The 23082-nt window shown below is 37.8% G+C and overlaps 1 protein-coding gene across 1 annotated transcript in view; it reads right to left on the bottom strand.

The window, feature by feature from the left end:
• Positions 1–23082, bottom strand: part of grin2ab (glutamate receptor, ionotropic, N-methyl D-aspartate 2A, b) — a 219077-nt gene that overhangs the window by 76568 nt on the left and 119427 nt on the right. The window lies entirely within an intron of this gene.

The following is a 23082-nucleotide window of genomic DNA, read 5'->3' as shown; positions in this document are numbered from 1 at the left end:
GGAGCCAAGCGTAAGTGTTGGACAAGTGGAAAAGAGGGGGAAAGATAAAGAGAGCGAAAGATTCAGTCAACAAGTGAGACCGTGCTGCGAGAGAGTGACATTAGGGGAAAGAGGGGAGGCTTACAGTTAGAGATTGCCTCATAAATCACAGGCTACATCCACTTCAGCACTGAGTAGCCGACATATACCGTGATGCATTGTCCTGACACACAACTGAGTCAAAAATAAACATCATGCCAGCTGACATGCGTGGTGCAGTTCCACACTGGTGAAATAAATGTTGAAAATTATGTTGTTTCATATCTGTCTCGCTAGGACATCCTCTTTAAACGGTGGCTCTAAATGTTCACAATTTCACAGCATTAATTCACAATGCTCAGCTAAATCATTTAGTCTCTTCGATGGGAGGAAAGTAGAGGCAAGGGTGAGCGGAAGCGGTGGCGGCGGCAGCAAGCGCCACCAAAACCAAAGCAGTTATTAAAATGAATGAAACCCGAAGTGAGTGTGAAGTAAGTTGCTAATGATTGCAGACTGTATGTTTGCAAGAAGTGCCATCTGAGCTTCTCTCCCTCTTGGGATGCAACAAATAGCAACACAGCCCTTCAAACAGAGAAAAGTGAGGAGCACGGGAGTGGGAATAAACAGGAGACGAGGCTAAAGGGTTAAGAATAGGAGGGAAACAAAAAGTTTAATTTCCTCCAATTCAACTTAAATGTTTTATTATTTTTAAATTTTATTTAGAAAAACAACATAAACCAACATTGTCCCTATCTTTCCTGGATGCATGGAGACCAAGCAAATATCTGCTGTGACACTTTTAAACAGAGTTGATCTTTAGAAGTGGGTTTTCTATGGGAAAATTCTTGAACAGTTAATATCTTACCTGTTGCAGATAGTTCTTTGAACGACCTCAGTTTACAAAAACAGAGTTCAATTCTTATGAGATTGATGGCTAGTCCAAGCAGGGCAAAAACTAAAGAGGATTGCTGTTGTGGTGAAACAAGTCCAATCTCTAAAATATTTAAATGTCTTTTGGATTATTGAGCATGAACTTTGATGTTTTGAACCACATTAGCTATGGCTGTCTCAGAGGAGTCAACGGGGGAGAGGGATGACTCTAGATACAATCTTACTGCCATAAAACTGGTTGGCCCACTATGTGAGTAAGTCACTTATGGGACTGAGTTTGTTGTGGCTCCTCGGCATGATGACGTCCTTTTGATGAAAGACAAAACATTTCAACAAAAAAAAAAAAAAAAAAGAAACCGTCCAGAGGACCTGACTTAACTTTGTTGGATCTCTTGCTATTGTGCTGTTGAATTGCTATTGAATGCTATTTTATAAACATTAAGATGACAATGAATTTTGCATTGCACAGCTCTTCCAGAAAAAAAAACATGTTTCTGTCAGGATTCCACCTGATTGCACAGGAAGTGCTACATTTAGCTGTGGATGCTATTTGCATCTACAAATAACTAAACATTTCTGTCTAAATAGCAACATTATGCAAATGTGGGGAAAATTTGTATGTTATTATTCTTTTTTTAACTATAGTTGTTTTTTGATGGCAGTAATCCACTTTGTTCTTGACCCTGGTGGGATGAGCATTTAGCTCCTAGTCACTATTTCTCCAAACATTAGTCCTTTAAAGATCTATCTGCAGCAGCTAAAATATCAAGTGTTCGTAGTTAGGGAATTTTTGGTCAAAGGTTATAGATGTTTTTAACTACTATAATGTTAACTCTGCCCATGAACCATATGTTTGGGTTAGTAGAGAGAGCTGGATGAGGATCTGGTGAGGCTGCAGCATGCAGCTGAAACTCCAAGGACGCCTCAGAGCCTGCGAGCTCGGCTGAACTGATGAGAATATAAAAACAAGCTTCACACACAGCTCGTGGCAGATTCTCAAGACTGGTCTTTGTGTGTACGTCATCTGTGTAACATGTCCTGACAATATGACCTTGCGAGTAAAATATTGCTTCAAAATTGTCTCCTGCTGTCAAGTGGCTCCTTTTGAGAAGGTAAGATAAAGCTATAATATTTTCTCCAACCATTCATAACCTTTCCACGAAACCTCACTTTAAATTATTTCAATTGTGCATTTAATGTCAATTCTGTCCTCTGTGTGTGTTTTTAATAGACCTTCAAGTACTTTGTGCATATTTTCAGGTCTCTCTTGTAAATGAGTCCTCGAGGATCAATGGGATTTACCTGTATAAATAAAGGTTGATTGATATTTCTGTGTGTGTGCACACATATGTATATATATATATATATATATATATATATATATATATATATATTTATTTATTTATAGTCTGTATTTTTTATCGTATGTACTCTTCAACTGTGAGAAACAGAACCTGACAATTAAAAAAAATCACATTTTGATTTTTAGATAATTCATTTGGATTTTATTTTATGAAATAAGTATTTGATACAATAGAAAAACAGAACTTAATATTTGGTACAGAAACGTTTGTTTGCAGTTACAGAGGTCAGATGTTTCCTGTAGTTCTGGTCCAGGTGTGAACACACTGCAGCAGTGTTTTGGCCCACTCCTCCAGACAGATCTTCTCCAGATCTTCCAGGTTTGGGGGCTGTCACTGGGCATTAAGTTTGAGCACCCTCCAAAGATTTTCTATAGGGTTCAGGTCTGGAGACTGGCCTCTCCAGGACCTTGAAATGGTTCTTACAGAGCCACTCCTTAGTTGTCTGGCTGTGTGTTTCAGGTCATTGTCATGCTGGAAGACACAGTCACGACTCATCAATGCTCTTCCTGAGAGAAGGAAGTTGTTGGCCAAAATCTCATGATGCATGACACCATCCGTCCTCCCCTCAATATGGTGCAGTCGTCCTGTCCACTTTGCAGAAAAGCTCCCCCAAAGTATGATGTTTCCACCCCCATGCTTCACGGGGACCGTGTTCTTGGAGTTGTACTCATCCTTCTTCATCCTCCAAACATGGCGAGTGGAGTTGATACCAAAATGCTCTATTTTGGTCTCAACTGACCACAGACCTTCTCATGCCTACTACGGATAATCCAAATGGTCTTTGGTGAGCTTCAAATAGACCTGGATGTGTTCTGGCATGAGCAGGGGGACCTTGCGTACCCTGCAGGATCTTAAACCATGACAGTGTGGTGTGTTACTAATGGTCCTCTTTGAGAGTGTGGTGCCAGCTCTCTTCAGGTCATTGACCAGGTCCTCCTGTGTAGTTCTGGGACGATTCCTGACCTTTCTCAGAATCACCCTTAACCCATGTGCTGAGATCTTGCATGGAGCCCCAGACTGAGGATGGTTGGCAGTCATCTTGTGTTTCTTCCATTCTCTATTATTTTCTCCACCAGTTGTTGTCTTCTCTCCAAGCTGCTTGCCTGTTGCCCTGTAGCCCGTGCCAACCTTGTGCAGGTCTACAGTTTTGTCCCTAGTGTCCTTAGACAGATCTTTAGTCTTGGCCAAGGTGGAGAGGTTGGAGTGTGATGGATTGAGTGTGGACAGGTGTATTTTATACAGGTAACATGTTTAAACAAGTGCAGTTAATACAAGCAATGAGCGTAGAATAGGAGGGCTTCTTAAAGAAAAACCAACAGGTCTGTGAGAGGGAGAATTCTTGCTGGCTGGTAGGTGATCAAATACTCATTTCATGCAACCAAATGCAAATTAATTATTTAAAAATCAAACAATGTGATTTTTTTTCTTAGATTCTGTCTCTCACAGTTCAAATGCATCTACGATAAAAATTACAGACCTCTCCATTTTTATAGGTGGGAAAAACTTACAAAATCTGCAGTGTTTCAAATCCTTACTGTATTTCCTTACTATATATATATATATATATATATATAAAGGTCTCAGTCATGTTTCTTTGTTAAACAAGCTCTCGTTGTTTTGACCCTCACGCACATTTAAAGTTAGCCCCTCAGAGATTTGACTCCCTTCTCTTCAGCAGAGTGCAAGAAAAGCAGAAAAGTGGGAAGTGGAGAGAATGAAATTGTACTTCAAACAGATTTATCTCCCTGGTTTTATCAGTGTGCCTGTGCAGCTGTCTGTGCTTGTGTGGCTTCCACATTTAAAAATGATTTAAAAAAATGTCCCTCTGTGTGGCAGCAGGAACGCCACGGTTCTGATCCGATAACTGCAAAAGCTTTTGTGCTGAAACACACAAAATGTTGTACACACAAACGTAGAGACGGAAACTCTGATGTGATTCAGTATGTGAGCGTAGATCTGATGTCATTAAACAGTTAACTGATTAAAAATCTAAATAAACAAAGAGCTGACTCCTAATTTGAGAATATTTATATCCAAAGCAAAGGGAGGCTTTTTTTTTTATTTGTCTACTTTGGTTTTTCAGCAGCTAAAATGTAATAAGACACTTAACTAAAAAGCTTTTTCATTGACTTGTTTGGGCTTTTTCTGCGATTTCCTCATCAGTTAGGCTAGTGTAGACGTCTGCAATCCATTTCAAGTGTGACATTGGCAATTTGGAAGTTGTTTTTGTGAACCTTTAGCACACAGCCAAAGGAGCTCTCATAGAAAATGAAACTTATCATTGTGGGGCTGCAAAAACAAAACAAATCCATCAGAGAGATAGCAAGAACATTAAGTGAGGCCAAATCAACAGTCTGCTCCATTAGGAGAAGCGAAATAATCTACCAGTCAGATTTGCAGAATAAAATGTGCTCACGCTGCTTTAGAAAGAGAAAACAGGTGAAGGAAGTGTTGGATGATCCCAAAATCCTTTCCATGGTAACTTTTACAAAACCACAGGTGGTTAAAAAATAAAATACTCCTAGATGAATGCACATTTCTCAAGTCTGCAATAAAGAGTTCACAGGGAAAGATTTATCTCCAGGTTTGAACCACAACTACAAGTTTTAAAATAGTTTGGGAGGGTTTCACTTTAAAGACTCTCAAATATTCAGTCTTGAAATATTTATTCCTTAACTTAAACTGAAACAGAATGAACAAGAACATTTATAACAGGGCTATTCAACTAAATTGCTCAGACAGCACAGTTACTGAAAGCTTAGAGCTCATGGGCCGGACATCCAGCAGTTATTGTCATTAAGTACCGTATTTTTAGCTGTGTAAGTTGCGGTTTTATTGCATAATTTGGATGCACTGCGACTTATCGGTCGAAGCCACGTATTTATGAATTTTTTTCCCCATATTCATAAACCAATTATTGGCTGTGATATGACCGTTTTCATTTATTCTGACTGAAAAAATTGAACAATACCATTTTTCAACCACTAGATGGCACCAAAGTAGTAAGGCATGCCGTTGTATCATGTACAATCATGTAACAGGTAAAAGTGGCTATAATGACAAATTTATAAAAGTTCAAGACAAAAACCACTGGACTTTATTTATTACACTTTATACTTTATTATTTTTGTCTTGAACTGTTTTGAATTTACCATGTTCTGGATGACTGAGAAACTTCAACAGCTATTAATGACACAATCGGCTTGCCGTAGCCTTCCACCTTCGTTCTGTTCACTGCTCGGAGCAACCATCATCAGCTTTATTTCGCTGCATCGCCCTGGCAAAATGAAGCTAATTTGACCATTAAAGTTAATTTATTAAGTAAAAGCTCAACTGAGACACAACTTTACTATAATTTCGAGCAAACAAATAATTGTTTTGAAGCGTTAATCTTGTTCAGTTCTTGTTACAGTTCTCCCATGCACGCCACAGCGGCCGCCATTAGGCAACCAATTGATTTTTGGCACAACAGTGGCCCACATTTCTGGGTTGTCAGTGGTTAATGCATAATAGATGTAACGTATATGGCGAAGTGCCATATTTATGGATTTTTTTCCACTTTATTAGACATAATTGGACTGATCGACTTATAGGGCGGAGTGACGTTTATGGTGTAAATACGGTAAGCTTGTTTTATGGTTTAAAATGTAGTTTTATTAAAAAATGAGCCCACTGGTGGGCCAAACTGAGTTCACCCATGGGCCTGATGTGGCCCCCGGTCCACCAGTTGAATAACCCTGATTTAAAGATAAGGTCTATAACAGCTTGTAATTGGAAAATGACATCCCATCCATTCATTATCTTTTACCCGCTTCTTCGTTTTCAGGACACTGGTGCTCATATCCAGCTGCGGGAGGAAGGAGACACCCTGGACAGGTCTCCAGTCCATCACAGGGACACATAGAGACAAACAAGACAAACAACCATTCACTCTCTCACACACACCTAGAGACGAGTTAAGAGTTATTAATGTAGTGGACTAGGCCTACGTCGAAACCCAGTCTAAGGTCAAAACTCTTGACCTTTAGAACCTTGTGGGACAGAAGCTGTCATTTCATGTATTTGAATACATAAATACGGGTTCACCCATCCTGAGACTTTCTTTCTTGAAGATTCAAGTGAAAAGAACACTCTCTTTTTATTATCATTACTATCTTACAAATGTTGATAATCAAAGTGTCTTAGTTCAAACCATTTTAGATGTTGCAGTGAACTAATCAATTTTATTAACTGAGTAATGATTTTTATTCTCATGTTAAAAGCTGTTGCAGAGTAATTATGCATTTTTCTGATTTCTGCTTTTGAATGAGCAAGTGTGTGCGTTTACAAGGTTACAGTCAAACGAAAAACAAGTTGTTATGTTAAAACTGTCATGTTTTAGAATCCTCTCAGACGTAAATAGAGATGTTTTGCACCTGTGTCTTAGGCACGCCAAAACAGAACCCTCTCGGTCTGTGAGAACATTTCTGAGCTGTCTCATAACAATTCTCGCTGTCTCTAACCCCTTACGTCACAAAAACACACCCCTTCTGGTCGTTTCTGACCAATGAAAAATCCCAAAAAGTGAACCGGGAAAGAGTCTTTAAAAGGTCAGTACTTCCTGGTCTAGACTCAGTTACGGACTCACAGGTACTCACAGAGTGACTTACGACTCACGGAGTTACAGAGTGCACGGAGTTGGAGAGTTGTCAGACTTCTAGAGTTCTAAAGTTCTGATGGAGTGCTGTTGGAGTTCCTGACATGACAGCAAAGCTCTTCCGAGTTCCATGGGATTATAACATTTTCCACTGAGGTGAATGTGTGTCGAACAGAGCCTCGCCACTACTTCTGACGGGCTACAGCCATTCGAAGGAGACGCTGGACCGGTAGCGTTAACGGAACACCATATCTGCTGATTATCATCAGAGAGGTAATGGGTCAAGTTTCCTACCAAGCGTACCGAGGCGAGCTGGGCTTCTGATGGAGAGTGTCGGTTCTGGTGACCATTCAATTTCCCTCAAACCCCTTCCTTTACTCCCTCTAAACTTCTTTCCATCTTTAAACTTTCCTATGAAGTAGAAATTCTCCCAGATATTTAGAAATGTCTGTGTAAAGTGCTTATTCACATCCGTGTGGGTAAAAGATCATAGTTGTACAGTTTTATAAATGTCTGTGGTGCAGCAACGGAAGAATCATGGCCGTATGATTTTTCCTGATTGATTGCTTATGTTGTTATTTTCATAATTTGCCAAATTAATGTAAATGTTTGATGTTAAATTTGATTCTGTAAATAAATGACCGCATTCATTTTGATGGGTCAAATTTAAATGACGTCTCACGTTTGCATTTCCTTAAATTCAATGCACGTTTTATTCAGTCCAGAAAAATGAGGAATCCGCGTTAAATGATGAATACATCCCAGCATCTGTTCATCTACATTAATCAGACTAATGTGCATGTTTTTGGTCTGTGGGAGGAAACCGGAGCACCCGGAGAAAACCCAGGCATGCATGGAGAGAACATGCAAACTCCACCTTGAAAGGTCCCCGGCCAGGATTTGATCCGGCGACCTCCGTGTTGAGATACGGCAGCTCTACCAACTGAGTCACCGTGCTGCTGGGAGAATAGATCTTTTGGACTAAACACGCGTGTGATGCCATCTATGACTGTGCAGGACTTCAAACCAGTTATTTACTCAGATCATATCTCTTGAATCTGCGTATGCTATTTTTAATAACTGCACAGTCTTTTAATTTTTTTAATTTTTTCATATTTCTTTTCTTATGCTGTAAATACAGATCATTCATGTTCTATTTTTCTGTTTTTATATTTTTTTTACCTTCGTGTGAATCTGCATTATTTGATTTACCTTCACTTTGCTGCGGGTTCACCTGAATTTCCCCACTGAGGGACATTAAGGCTTATTTTTATTCTATTCTTCTATTTTTTGTCAATGATGAAGAGAATGACGATGAAGGAGGAAGTGAATTTTCTAGAACATACAGATCTGCTAAAATTCAGTCAAATGCAGCTGTAAACTGGATTGAGGTTAAAATCTGCATTTTTGAAGCTAAAAATATTGATAAGTCAAAATTGGTCACATTAATCATCTGATCCCAAACAGTTTGCAGAGCACAAACCTACAGACAGACTCGTAGACTGAGTTAAACATAGATACGTAAAACCTGCTTGGCAAGTTTTGGTGATATGTAGTCAGGTTTTCAGTTGAGGGCTTCTATGCAAAGCTAAAAAAAAGTTATTTTTATTATGTTGCAGTAATTTTCTAAAAGTATCTAAGCCCCTGAAATGATCACAACTGTTTAAAACATAGTTTCATGTTGATAATTTTTTAAAACCCTCACTGAATTTTGTTTATTTAAAATAAGTGTAGTATAAAATCTAACTAAATTGTATTACTGGCCATACATTTGTAAAGTAAAAATACAAGCAACGTCTAAATCATTTTATTATTGGACACAAAGTTTTTTCGGTAGTACTCGTAAACAAATATGGAAAATCAAAAAAGTCCATGCTCAATATAGTACAATATGGAAAATATTTTATGTCTATTAATAATAGAGTTTAATTTAAAAAAGTTGACAAAGAGCTTCGTTTTTAATCTAAACAAATTTAACTCATGTGTCTGACGGTGTTTTAGGGTTGTTCAGCAGAAAAAAGAACAATAAAAGGCAGAGGAAGTTGTTTTCTTGTGTTTCCGAGTGTTCACAATAAAGTCTGAAATGTTAAAATAAAGTTAAATCATGTTTCAAGAGGCAAAAAGAAGCAAACTTCACTGCACTCCCAAGCCCTGCTGTGTCCCTGTTTTATCATAGTTTAGCAGAAAGTGGGATGCGTGATGGGCCAGGGGGGTTGCATGTTCTTGCCATGTTTTTAGTTTTTCTTACACAGTGGCTGCACCACTTGGACAGGAAACGCGTATAAACAAAAGGGATGAATAAATGGATGTAGTCGAGGACTCAGAGTGCACATTTACTGGTGTAGTGAACTAGGCCTCCGACATCAATCTGTCTCTGAAGACCTTCAGGGGACAGGAACTGTTATTTCATTGATCTGAATCCAGAAATACAAATTATCTCATCAAGGGACTATTTAATTGTATCCTGAATTAATCAATTGAAAGAACACTCTTCTTTTTTACATTATCATTACTATTTTAGAATATCTTGATAATCAAAGTGTGTTTAGTTCATACCATTTCTAATGTTGAAGTGAACCACTCATTTAAATCAACTGTGAAACAGTATTAATGATTTTTAAACCTCATTAGACTTGGAAATCAAGTTAAATGTCTATTTACAAAGTAATTATGCATTTTGATCTTCTGTCTGAATGAGTGGATTTGATGTCGGTCAGAAGTCAGAGAACAAGTTATGAGAACGAAGTGCCTTGTTTCTAAACCTAGCAGACAGTAAATAACTTCAACTGGCATCTGCATTTGTCTCACGTCGACATAACATTCCTCTGTCTGTACTAACCGTTCGTAAACATTCCTCTGTCTTTTTGACTCCTAATAACCCTCTGACATCACTGAAACACCGCCCCTGCTGGTTGTTTCGACCAATCAGGAAGTACCAATTGACAGGAAGTGAGTACTCTTTAAAAAGTCAACACTTCCTGGGACTAATCAGTCTTCCTGCGGTGTTCCTTCAGTCTTCTTAAAGTCTTACACCGGAGTCCTCCACTTCTGAGTGGAACTTCGGACTCAGTCTTCCACTTCTGAGTGGAACTATGAAGTCTTCCAGCTGAACTGAGAAGCTGATGGAATGGGACCGTGTGCAAAGGGGTCCGTCCATCCCAGCGGAGTCACAGAGCCTCGCTGTGAACTCACCCGGGCGTAACGCCCTACAACTTCGAAGGAAGCTTGTTCTGTTGAACGGAGTAAACCACACGACTTCTGAGGATGACCAGCCGCTTTAACCGGATACGCTGTAAGGGGATCGTACTAATGGACTTCTGTTCCGGAGTGGAGGTAGCCCCCATCTAAGGTAACGAAGTCTCTGCACGTCCTGAAGTGCACCGGAAAGCTGAGCTGGTGTTGAAAGAAGAGTGCTAATTCTGGTCAACAAACATACATCTTCCTTCATCCATCTTCCTTTTAAATCTATTCCTTCTCTTAAACTTTTCTATTTGCCAGTAATCCAGATGCCTTCAGAGGTGAATCAGCCTCAATCTGTAATGTTCTGTTGTCTTGTTTAGTAAAGCGTGCTAAGTTTTTATTAATCAGAAACGGATCAGCAAATCAATGTGTACATGTTTTGATGTAGAAAGCTGAAGCTCAGAGGAGATCGAGCGTTCTCAGTCGTGGGCCCTAAACTTTGGAACAATCTGCCCATCAACATTTGACAGGCCACCTCAGTCTCTGCTTTCAAATCTCTCCTAAAAACACATTTATACTCATTGACATTTAACACAGGGTGATCGGATTTAGATCTGGTTTTTTTATGGTTCTGGTTTATGCTTTTGTTATTATTCCTATTTAACACAATGGTCATCAGATCTGATTTAGTATTTCATTGTTTCTGACTGAGTTTATGCTTTTTGTTATTATTTCCTTGACTTTTGACACAACGTGATCTGATTTAGTATTTCAGTGTTTCTAATTGTTTTTGGTTTTATATTTTTATTCCATGTGCGGTAATTATATCTTGCTATTCTTTATCTGATGATGTGATATTTTTGTTAAGCACTTTGGTAACAGTTTCTGTTTTAAATGTGCTCTATAAATAAATCTGACTTGACTTGACTTTACTTAAATTTTGATTCTGTTAAATAAATGACCGCATTTATTCTGATGGGTCAAAGATAAAATGGCGTCTCATGTCACTGATTAAACAATCCTCACAGTTGTCTCAGTCACATGGCAGAAATTTAACTCGAAAAAGAAAATAATCCGTTGTAATTAAACAATTAATATTCTTTGTGCTTGAACTAGCTTTAAGAATAATTAATTAGTAGTGTGTCTACAGCAAAGCTGTCCCTACATCACTACACTGGGTAACCTGCAAAACAGCAACACAATGTTGTGTTGATATTTCTGCAGAAGCAAAACGCGCAGAACTTCCTCTGATCCTTCACAATAAGAGTCTCAAACATGTATTATAGATATATTCTCACATCGTCTGAATCTTGTTGAAACACTTGACATGATTATTACTGATCTCCAGTTAAACCCATAACGCAGCCTAAACCTGTATAAATAAGAAGACGTTATTTACGAGACTTGTGCGTACACGTTATGGCGTGTGCACTAATTAACTTCCATATCACAAACTATTCTGAAGCACAAGCGTACTCAAGGCAATTTAAACTTCTTGGAAAATCTTAACTGCAGTGTTGGTTTGATTTCCCTTTTATTCTCGATCAGCTTTACTGGCATCATTTCAGCTTTATTCTTGAAACTATTTTGACTTCCTTTTTTGCATTTAGATTTTAATCTGGACATTTCAACTTTAATGTCAAAACAAGTGAAAAAATCCCCAAAATGTATTTATTTTTGAGTGGCTGGTTTTTTTTAACAAGCAAGAGGAGTTTCCTTCTTAAATAAACTTTAGTGTCACATTCAAGAGAGCTGATTTGACATAATTATTAACTTAAAAATAAACATAGTAAATCATCATATTTGATAAAATACTGAGGTCTTTTTTATGGCTTAAGAGATGCTGAAATAGTTACTAGTTGTCCATTAATGTTAACAGTTTTAACATTTACACAAATTACTATGTAACATACACATACCGTATTTTTCGGACTATAAGACGCACCTAAACTCGTTTAATTTTCTCAAAATTCAGCAGTGGGCCTTATAATACGGTGCGCCTTATAGTCCGAAAAATACGGTAATACTTGTTTTAAAAAGTCACAATCTGCTTGTCTTAAAGTGGTGACTGAAAGATAAAGGTGGAATTTATAATAAAATATGAAAAGGCTTTCTTGTTGAAGCCTGAAGAGTGAAAGGATGATAGTTGGAGGTGAAATTGATAAATTATGAAGGCCAAAAGAAGAGAGAGACATTGACACAGACCTGCATCTTCTCTTCAGAGCACACAAGTCCACCAAGAAGCTCACATATATGAATAATGCACAATTATGGCACACATGTGCACTCACACACACACCCACAATAAACGCTTTGCTCCATTATAACCCACATATCTAGAGATTTCCTGATGACACTGTAAATTAATTATACAAATACTGTGAACTTCACGTGTTTCACATCAATCCAAGTGCATGAACGCAGCACATACACATTTACACAAGCACAAAGGCCCCTAAAATATAGCTTTACTCACGAGCCAGCATGCCAATGTATAATTCATCAGCTCCACCAAGACAGTGTCTTACTTATTCCCTCTCACACTCTCACACACACTATTTCACGTCGAATTTCATTTTTGTTTACGGCAGTTGGATTAGGAAAATAAATTTAAAAAACGAAAGCAAGGCGGAAGCTGTGCAGATTGCAGGCTAATGAGGGATGAACTGACACTTTCCCAAACGTCAGTGGCAGGAAAAGCCAAAGGAGGAAAAGTTGAGTGTGCATCAGATGAAGTGAGATCTGAGCAGCGGAGCACGACGGAACAATAACTAAAAAGGCTGGCAGAGCAGTAAATGACATACAGTAAGGTGACACAAAGAGGGGGACAAAACTGGCATGCAGAATAATGAGGAACGCATTGGGGTAAGGGCGAGGACGTGGATGACGATGAGGCCAGCAATGTGCCGTGTTAATATTTAATGCAGTCGGTCAGTTAGGATGGCGCAGCTACATTAACTTGGCCCGACAAAGTATGGCCCCCAGATGCTGCTAAGTACCATCCCACTTATGCCTGCACAAAAGTGCAAACAAACTAGCATAGCAAATTCTGTGTCAACAAAATGATGCTCCCGGCAGCATCCGAGGTCACATGCAGATGAGATGAGCCAGGAAAGCAGAAACTGTGAAGGAGTTTCAGGCTGCTTGAGCTGCTTAAAATATAAAAGCTTGCCTTAAAATGATGGAACGCTGAAGATGTGGAATCCAATGGCAACTCACTCAATCATAATTTAGTATATCATCACAATTTCTTGTGGCTTACACGCCATCATTAGGGATATTTCAGGGAAATGCTTACGGCTTTGTGTAGTGAAGTCCCAGTCAAATGAAAGTGATGGGAAAGCAATTCATCCCAGATGAGCATAAAATAATAAAATCCACGTTGAACTCTGGGTCATGCCTGTCTCATTCATCATGCAGGGGAAGGACGGTGAATTTTACAAGCAGACATTTTAAAGTTAACATTTAAAAACTAATCATTCTCTCTGACTGGTTCTAATGAGAAAAACAAAATGTAAGAGCGTTTAAAGAAAACTGGAGAATTTACATTTCCTGTGAAAATGCAGTGTGAATGCTTCATGGTGAAGAACTTGCTCAAAAACAGCTGAAATTAGTTAAAAACATGCTGAAATGTAGCTAAAATAAAAGAACAAGCCTAGATTAGCAGAAGACCGCAGAAATAACACATATTTGCTAAATTAGGTTTAAATAAGAAGAAATGAGCACAAAATGTGGGAAATTAGCTTTAAAAAAAGCTGAAACTAGGGAAAAAAATGATGAAAATAGATGAAAAGGCAGAAAAAAAGCTTAAACTGCCAAAAGGAAAGGAAATTGACAGAAAAAGCTAAAATTATCAAAAGGGCTAAAAAGTGAAATTGCAGAAACAGATGAAACTATCAGAAAAGAGCTGAAAGGAGCATAACAAGCTGAAATTGACAAGAAAAAAGTTAATTAGGCTGAAAATAGCAGAAATTATTGTGAATTTTTTTAATTAATCTGAAAACAGCTGAAATTAGGTAAAAAAAATGGTAGCTGACGAGGTAGAACAAACTGAATGTGGTAGTAAAAAGCAGAAAGAACAAGTTTGCTTAAAGAAGCAGACATGAGCACAAAAAAGTGGAAATTATCTGAATAATCATAAATTAAAAACAAAAAACAGCTGAAAAGTAGCTAAAAAGCATAAAGAAGCTGAAATTACAAGAAGTGGAGACAGCACATTTTTGCTAAATTAAGCCGAAAAAAGTTGAAATGAGAGCAAAGAATGTGGAATTATCTGAAAAAGTTTAAAATAGCATAAAACAGCTATATAGTAACTGAAATGGCAGAAAAAGCTGAAACAGGCAGAAAAAAGCTGAAAGGAGCATAACAAGCTGGGATTAGCAGAAAGAAGTTAGAAGAAGCACAAAAATGTTGCAGTTAGCAGAAAGAAGCTGAAAGGAGCATGAAACAGCTGAAAAAAACCCTGAAATTAGCTGAAAGTAGTTGATTTTTTAAAAATTATTATTTTCACAAGGAAGCTGAAAGAAGCTGAAGCAGAACAAAATGTGAAAGGTGCAGTAAAACGTTGTAAACACATCTAAAGATTTGAAGGATGTAAAATGAGATCAATTAATTTTCTATGAGAAAAAAAGATAGAAAAGGCTAAATACTTCAAAAAGCGAAAGTTGCACCAATACCAAAAGCCATAACGCCTTCTCCTGAACGAGCTGAACATTTTGATATGATTTGTTGAAATAACTTGAAAACTGCTGGATGAGAATCACACTGAAAAACGTACATAAGAATAATGGACCACAATGTGAATGTTTTACAGGCATTCACACAATTACAGTGTTCAATATGTTGATGGTTGCTTATAATGCATTAGAAGGATGGTTTAGATTTAAATAGTGGGTCGTGAAATGATGGAAGAATGGACCCAAATTCATGCCGGTGAGAGGAAACAGGTTTGGGAGCAAAACATGAACTTTCTTAACTAAACTACTTGGAGATGAGTTAAAAACAGGAGCAACCAGAAGGAGAATATAATGAAAAATTGAACAGAAACAGGAAGTACAATAGTGGGAGGGGTGATTAGTGTGAAACCAAGCGTGCTGATTATTAATAAAATCTGGACGCAGCAGCAACTGAGGCTAAAATATTTACAGGAATAAAATAATTGTAATAAAAAACGGAACTAAAACTGACTTTAAACAATAAATTCTAAACAAAACAAGCAAGAATTAACCTAGAATGCACCAATTGAACCCCCCACTAAAAAAAGTGGTGTTCTGTGGAGTTCATATCAGTAATCAATATCTTACCTGCAGCATAAGTTGCTCAGAATTTTATAAATTTTAATAATCTGATCAAAATTGAGCAGATTATATCAGAAGAAAAAAAGCTAATGGCCAATCCAAACAATCCAACACAGAGTTCTGCTCTTTAACAACACAAATCTAAAAGTTCATTGAAATTTATGATAACCCTTTCTTATAAAACTGTCAAGTTCACTTTAACTGGTTTATTACATGAAGTTTGTTTCTTTACACTAAAGATCACATGTGCAGCACAGCATCATTAAGGTCTGAGTGAAACTTATGTTGCAAAACAAATTTTTTTTTAAACACAACCAGCCAAAGTAACTTTCTGACGCAAAATTAAGATTCAGTTGTCCAAAAAAACAAATGAGTTTGTTGTTTATATACAGCACAATGTTTGCATCAGATAATGCTTTTCAGGTTCTGTTGAAAACTTCTAACACGTTTTTTTCACAAAGTCCGTCAGCGAGGTAAATTAACACAATGTAAATGCCCATAAACTTCTATGTAAATAGCCATCCAGTGCAAAGATGACAGTGATGAACAGGTTTATAAAATACAATTTGCATGAACCATAATGAAACTTAGAGATTGGAGTTACTTTAAGATAATAAAAAAAATCTGTTTTGGAGCTGGACTCGTGAAAAACTCTCCCACAATTCAAACTGATTAGGCTCGAAGCAATTTCTACTGCGTTAAAATATTGAATACTTCCAAAGTTTGAACTATTTATTGGAGCAAAAGTTCTAAAATGGGCATAATGTTGAATTGTTTGCTGAGAGAATGAAACGATTCCTAGAACAAGTGAATGCAACGTAGTACTATGTTTGTAAATGACTTATATCTTAAACGTGAACATTTCTGTTGTTTGGTTTTTACAGGATCCAAAGTCATTTTACTACGTAGAGTGGCACCAAAAGAATAATTATATGCATCATATAGTGACAAAGTACATAATTATCTGTAGTAATTGCACATAACAACTTGTATACAGAGTTTAGGAATAAAAATTATCCAATCCTCTTGAACAATTAATTTATACTTTTTTTTTCAAAAGCCACCTGTAATGCTGAACCACCTAAGTGTAATTAGGGTTAATCAATTAGGAGTGATTGTTTAAACACTTCAGGTTTCTGTTGGGAGGATGAAATGCAGGCAGATCAAACGAGGGTCATGTAAAACTGCACTTTAACACAGATGTGGGCAACATATGGCCCGAGGGACAAAAGTGGACTTTGGACAATCTCTATCCTGCCCTCATTATTCTTAATTGAAAAGAAAACAACTTTTAAATAAGTTGATGAAAACCTGCATTTTATCAATGAAACTTGTCTAAATTAAACATCTTGGACAACCACATCAAAAACTTTTGCATTAAGAAACACCAAAACATTTTTCCTGAAGTCGTTTTGTTTCCAGAACTAGACTGAAACCTTCAAGACTCCGAAAAGCAAGTACCGTACTTTCCGCCATACACAATGCACCGCCGTATAAGTCGCATCAGTCCAAAAATATCTAAAAAAGTGGGGAAAAAAAACATAAATAAGTCGCTTCGCCTTATAAGTCACATCTATTATGCGTCACCGCTGAACACCTGGAAATGTGAGCCGGTGTTGTGCCAAAAATCGATTGGCTGCCAAAATGGTGACCACGGGAGAGTGCACGGGAGGACTTTGCTAGCTTGATATTATAGAAAAGGTGTGTCTCAGTTGAACTTTTCCTTAATAAATGCACTTTAACGGTCAAATCAGCTGCATTTCGCCTGGGCGGTGCAACGAAATGCAGCTGATTTGACGTTTGCTCCAGGTGTTCTGAAGCGAGATGAAGATGCCTTCTATGGCAAGCCATAGTAAGCCATCTTCTATCTAATGAGACACTTGGCTTACCATGTTACTTGAGAGCCCTCTAGTGGTTGAAAATGGTAGTGTTCAATATTTTCCATGTTGGAATGAATGAAATTGTCAGATCTTAGCCAAAAATAGTGTTATAAATATGGAAAAGAACGTATAATAGTCGCTTCGGTGTATAAGTTGCCTGCATGTTAATTTATGCTAAAAGATACAACTTATAGTCCAGAAAATAAGGTGTCTTGTTGTTGTTTTTTTACATATTTAAGCTAATACATACTGTCTCAAGAGCTATTTTACAAAGAATGCGTCTTATATTCTCAGAGTATTGTCGAGACATTTTTATCAAGCATGCTATCTTTGCTATAACAAGATAAAGCCTAAAACAAGTGTGCCAGATTATTTTAAAGAAAATCTATTTACCATTTCTCTATGTGGCCCTTCGATTGCTAATATAAAGACCTTCATTTAGCCCTCTGTAAAAAAATGTTGCCCTCCTCTGCTTTAACAGAAACACTGATAAACAAGTCACCTTTTGCACTGTGTCCTAAATTAATGTGAACGCTCAGCAGATGCTGCACAAACCCAAGCACGAATACACACGGCTCCAAATGCCTGAGCTAACAAAGAATTAGTTCATGAAATCCACGTACAAACAAATATCTTGGGTAGCCAGAGAGAGGGAGACAGTTGTGACTTGACCAGCGTGGGTTTCACTCAAAGGAAGCAGTTGCTGTTAGAAAAATTAACGAGGCACCTAAAATAAAACGTCCCATTCCTGAACTTGACATGCACTTTAATTTCACAGCGCTTGAGCTTTGATACAACTTCAAAAATCTACAAATAGCATCTTTGAAAACATATGTAGTAGTCATACGTGTAACATCAAACACGATTCTTTGCACAGTGCAGAACGTTGTTAACACCGTCGACCTTGCGGAGCATAAAACATTCTCCTGATGCAAATAAAGGCAGGTCCTTCAATATCAAACAAGCAGCAGCCCCACTGAAAGCTGTTCACTTTTAAAACACGTCGACACGTCCCAAAGCACATCCACCAACTAAACGAAGGCTTTTTTAATTCCCAGGCTTGGCAGAGAACTATAGCTTGACGCTTACAGACATTGGCTCCCAGTTCTAACAAAGACTACTTTAGTATTTAACACGGGGTAGGTCCCACTGCTTAAGTCTACTGTAGTATTTAACAGTCTCACAGTCCCCGGGCAAACACAGCATAGCATTTAAGACAGCGTAAAGCGCTTAAAGTAGCGCAGCCAGGCTGGAACAAGGGAAGCATTAGGGCTCACCGCTGACTCAGACGAGCATGTAATGGACAGCAGCACGGCCTCGGACTCACAGCATTACAGCGAAGCCGCAGAATGAAATATGTGGCTTAAATACGGCACGTCCCCAAATGCTTCAAACACTTCTGGTAACCAAACACTTCATTTTTTAAATGTTTAAATGATTTAACTTTTCTTTTTTTTACTGTAGAACACGTGTTCCTAAAGAGGTCCGCTTTAAAGTTTGACACTTCTCAGTATGAACTTCTGAGCCTTACTTTTAAAGTGACAGTTCGGATCTTTTGAAATATAGTCATGTAGAAAGGTTTATTTTGAGCTGAACTCTCTTATTTTGACAGGTTGCATTCTGGTAACTGTCAGGCTAATAATAAAGTATACAAATATGACTGCCTTGAATAAATAGAACTTATATTGGATATGTATACTGAAAATAATTACATAAACACTCATTTTAAACACAACAGCCACTTACGAGTATCTTGGTATCACATGCAAGCTGCTCCTTCAAGTAAACATTTCCACCTCTAAAAGTCCAAAGTCATCATGCAATTTTATTAACAACTCAAGAATATAATTAAACAGCGCAACTAAATTGCAAATCAGTTTGACAGTTTGCGTGGGTCATTAATAAAATTTTGATTATTTATTAAAAATACAATGAGAAAAATGTTTGATGTGTAATATTCACATCACGTATCAAAACAATGGTGCTAATTTGTCAAAATAACAGTGATCAAAATGTTGAAAAGACAGTCCAATTTACTTACATTTAAAAAAAGTCTTCTTATTGTACAACTTAACAACTGAGAATTGAAGCACCTGAAGGCAGCGGCAATCGAGACTGGAGCAGGAGCGAGTGGTGGGGGTGAGTGCAGAGCGAGCTAACCAGGCAGTCGTACACAGGCAGCCTCCATGACCAGATGGAGGAGGTGCCTGGAGGTTTCACATGTGGAGGAGGACAACAACGAGCAGGACAGTGAATTCAATGGAGAAGAGTCGGGCTCAGAACCGTCAATTAAAGTGGAGGGGGCGGGGTAGGATGTTTGGCAGAAGCAGAGTGTTTACAAATGTAAGTAAACATAAATGTTTAACAGCCTGTTAAAATACACCAGAATGCAGGAAATCACATCTATTTTATTCAAAATATTCTGGGGGAGAACTCCCTGACCGCACCGGCCCACCCGCTTTTTACGTTCTGGCATCGATCGGTTTCCAAATTAAGCCCTGGTTATGAAGATTCATTATCTTACCTGTTGTAGATAGCTCTTTAAATGAGCTCAGTTCAGATTTGAATTCTGACCCAATTCATGAGCTAATTAATGGCTAGTCTGAGAGAGGCCAAGACGAAAATAAATTACTGATGACAGATAAGATGTTTTGTTCATAACGTTTTTACAAAACCGTACTTCAAAAAATTTGTACTGTGCTCACGTTTAAACTCTTCAAGGTTTCTGCAACCAAGAAACTTGAAGGTATTTTGTGAAAATGGCAGCGAGATAAATTACAAAACCCCAAAGTTCATGCTCATTAATTCAGGTATAAATCCAACAATGTTCAGTCAGGTCATCTGGATGGGTTCTTATTTTGCTGAGACATTTCGTCCTTCATCCAAAGGACTTCTTCAATCTGAGGAGCCACCAAACAAACTGAGTCCCACAAACAGCACATTCTCATAGTGGAAAAGACCAGTTTGCTGGTGGTAAGATGGCCTCCGGGGCCCGCCCTTTCTCCCGTCAAAATGACAAAAATCAAATTAAAGTAAATTACAAAACATCAAAAAGATGACACTTAGGAGAAGTATGTAACGCCCATAGTCATGCGGTTCATCTATTTTCTTGTTTATTGTGCACATTGTGTGCTTTACTGAGAATTTCTGCAGTTTGGTGTGATTTTAATCTTTCTTAAATGCAAGAAAATCTCTAAACATCACTGTTTTTGCTGCACTCACCACAGACGTTTTCCTCAATCTTTTCATAAAAGGTATAAACTCACTTTGTTTTCAAAAATCCATTAAACAGGCTTGAAAAAAAAAACAGGCTTGCATACTTCTTGCTGCCTGCAAGAACACCCTGCCATCCATCAAACCAGTGTATTGTTTTACTTTACTGACAACAAGTCAGTTTAGATTTTTTAATAAACTTTTTTTTTTTTTGGTTACAAAAACAAAATTAATGAAATTAGCAGAATTACTGGTATCAGTTTGATAATTTATCTTTATGTTTATGTATTTACACTGTCAGTTATGGACTTATTAACTATTTAGATGCAACCTTTTAACACTATCGTTACCACAACTGCTATTTGGCTTGTGTACTTTATTATAAAGTACTGCATAAATTGAATTTATCAGTGATTTACTGCCAGAAATCAAAGCTTCAGCTGCTAGGAAATTTTATCTTTTTTCTTTTTGTTGGGGGTGAAGTATTATTTTTTTAATTTACTGTATAAATATCAATATGTCATAGATTTATTTTTACATAATCTACATCAACATGGCAAAACCATAGTTTAAATTTTGTAAATAATTCCCACTTCTATTAAAAGAAGACAGTAAGCAGCAGTCAGGTGTCATGGTTTGTAAAGGAGTCGAACACAGGAATGCAGAAAAATTTGAGCAGCTTGAGAAACTAAAGAATAATAATAGCAGAATATTATAATGCAAAAAGTTGACATGACAGCAAGAGGAAACTAAACAAGAAACTTCATGGAGCCACAGAAGATACAGAGCATGAAGCACACTGTGGGTCAGTGAGGGCTGATGAGGCAATGAAGACAGGTGAGACCAATGATACTTAGATCAGGTATGAGTGAGCAGGGTGGCAGGAGGGCGGCCCAGAAAATCTCAAAAAACACAAGAAAAAGCACATCAAATAATTACATTAAGCTAAAAAAAAAAAAAAAAAAACACAGATCCTCACACCAGGGGCGATTTTAGCCTCTTTTAGGGGTGCTGAAGCTCCCCTAAATTTGAACTCAGCACCCCTAAAATAAAATTAAACCATCATTAGGATTTTGCAACTTCTCCTTTTCCACCATAGCCCTCAGCACTGGCTTCCCTCAGGGCTGTGTGTTGAGCCCCTTTCTGTTCACTCTGCTTACATATGACTGTGCACATACCAATGCAAGATGTCATATTGTAAAGTTTGCAGATGACACAGTGGTGGTGGGATGCAACACAAACAAAGATGAGTCCAGCAGGCAGGAAGTAGAACACCTGGAGAGCTGGTGAAAGGAGAATAACCTTCACATCATTGTGAAAAAGACGACAGAGATGACTGTTGATTTCAGAAGAAGTAAACACAACTACCCCCCCCCCCCACCCACCCCAAAAACACAAGAAGATCTGCAGTGGAAGTGGTCTCCAGTTACAAATACTTGGGTGCTACATTACAAATATTTCTGACGCCAATGGTCCCTGCGTTGTTCAAACCAAGAGCTGTTGTCAACACTGAGGGCTAAGCCCCCCTACGGGGCAGATTCTAGAATCACCCCTGCCTCACACCAGGTGCTGTTAATGCATTTTACTTGATTTTCGGCAAATCTGAGCACTTTAACCGAAGGTTTGGCTGCTTGAAGGTCAGCAGCATTTACATGTGTATTCCCACATAAAACAAAATACAGCAACAATTTACAAAGAAATTATAGCTGCCTGTCATTCTGCTAAGAGTTATAAATCCATTTCTAAACGAGTTAAAATGCAATCTTACATTCTGACCTCACCAGGAGGTCAGAATGAGTTGTGGCCAAAATAATAATAATAATAAAGCAAAAGGGCTCATGAGCTAAAACTCAGACTGCAAAAACCTCGACATATTAAATGTTAAAGGTCATGACAGTACAATTAGAAAAAACTGAACAAGCATGGCTTATTAGGAAGAGCTGCCAGGAGGAAGTCCTCTGAAGGAACTTGGAGAAATGATTTCGATTTACAAAGAAACATTTTGTGAAACCACAAGACATCGAGAAGAATGTTATGGGTGGACATAATCAAAATTAAATTAATCAAAAACCAAAGACCAACCTCAATTGTCAAGTATGGTGGTGGAAGACTACGGATCTGGGCTTGTTTAACAACCATAGCAATAGATGAACTCATTGCTAAAGACAAACATGAGGCCATCTGTCCAACTGCTGAGGCTTTGTTGACATTCCTAATGGTGTGAAAAGAAGATCTTTTGATCTTAACTAAAGTTGCCTTCTATTCAGACATTGCCATGACCTAAAAAATTAATGCAAATCGAAATGTGCCAAACCACAGGACAAAAACCCAAAGTGCAGCAATGCTTATATAACAAAATGACTGATGAAGAAAAGAATCAAGGTGCTGCAATGAACTATTCATGTCCTGAAAAGAATCCAGACTGAAATATGACAAGACTTTGAAACATCTAATCACACACAGGGCACATATTTTAAATCAGTCTATTAAAGAAAATCTGGTCTAAATTATTCTACAATAATAATAAAAACATTATTGCTGGTGGCAAATATTTGATGTGTGTGTGTGTGTGTGTGTGTGTGTGTGTGTGTGTGTGTGTGTGT

This window comes from Nematolebias whitei, chromosome 16, assembly GCF_014905685.2.
Source record: "Nematolebias whitei isolate Nwh7 chromosome 16, NemWhi1, whole genome shotgun sequence".
NCBI classification, from domain to species: domain Eukaryota; kingdom Metazoa; phylum Chordata; class Actinopteri; order Cyprinodontiformes; family Rivulidae; genus Nematolebias; species Nematolebias whitei.
The sequence above is the reverse complement of the archived record's forward strand: the minus strand, read 5'-3'. Positions and strand labels throughout refer to the sequence as shown.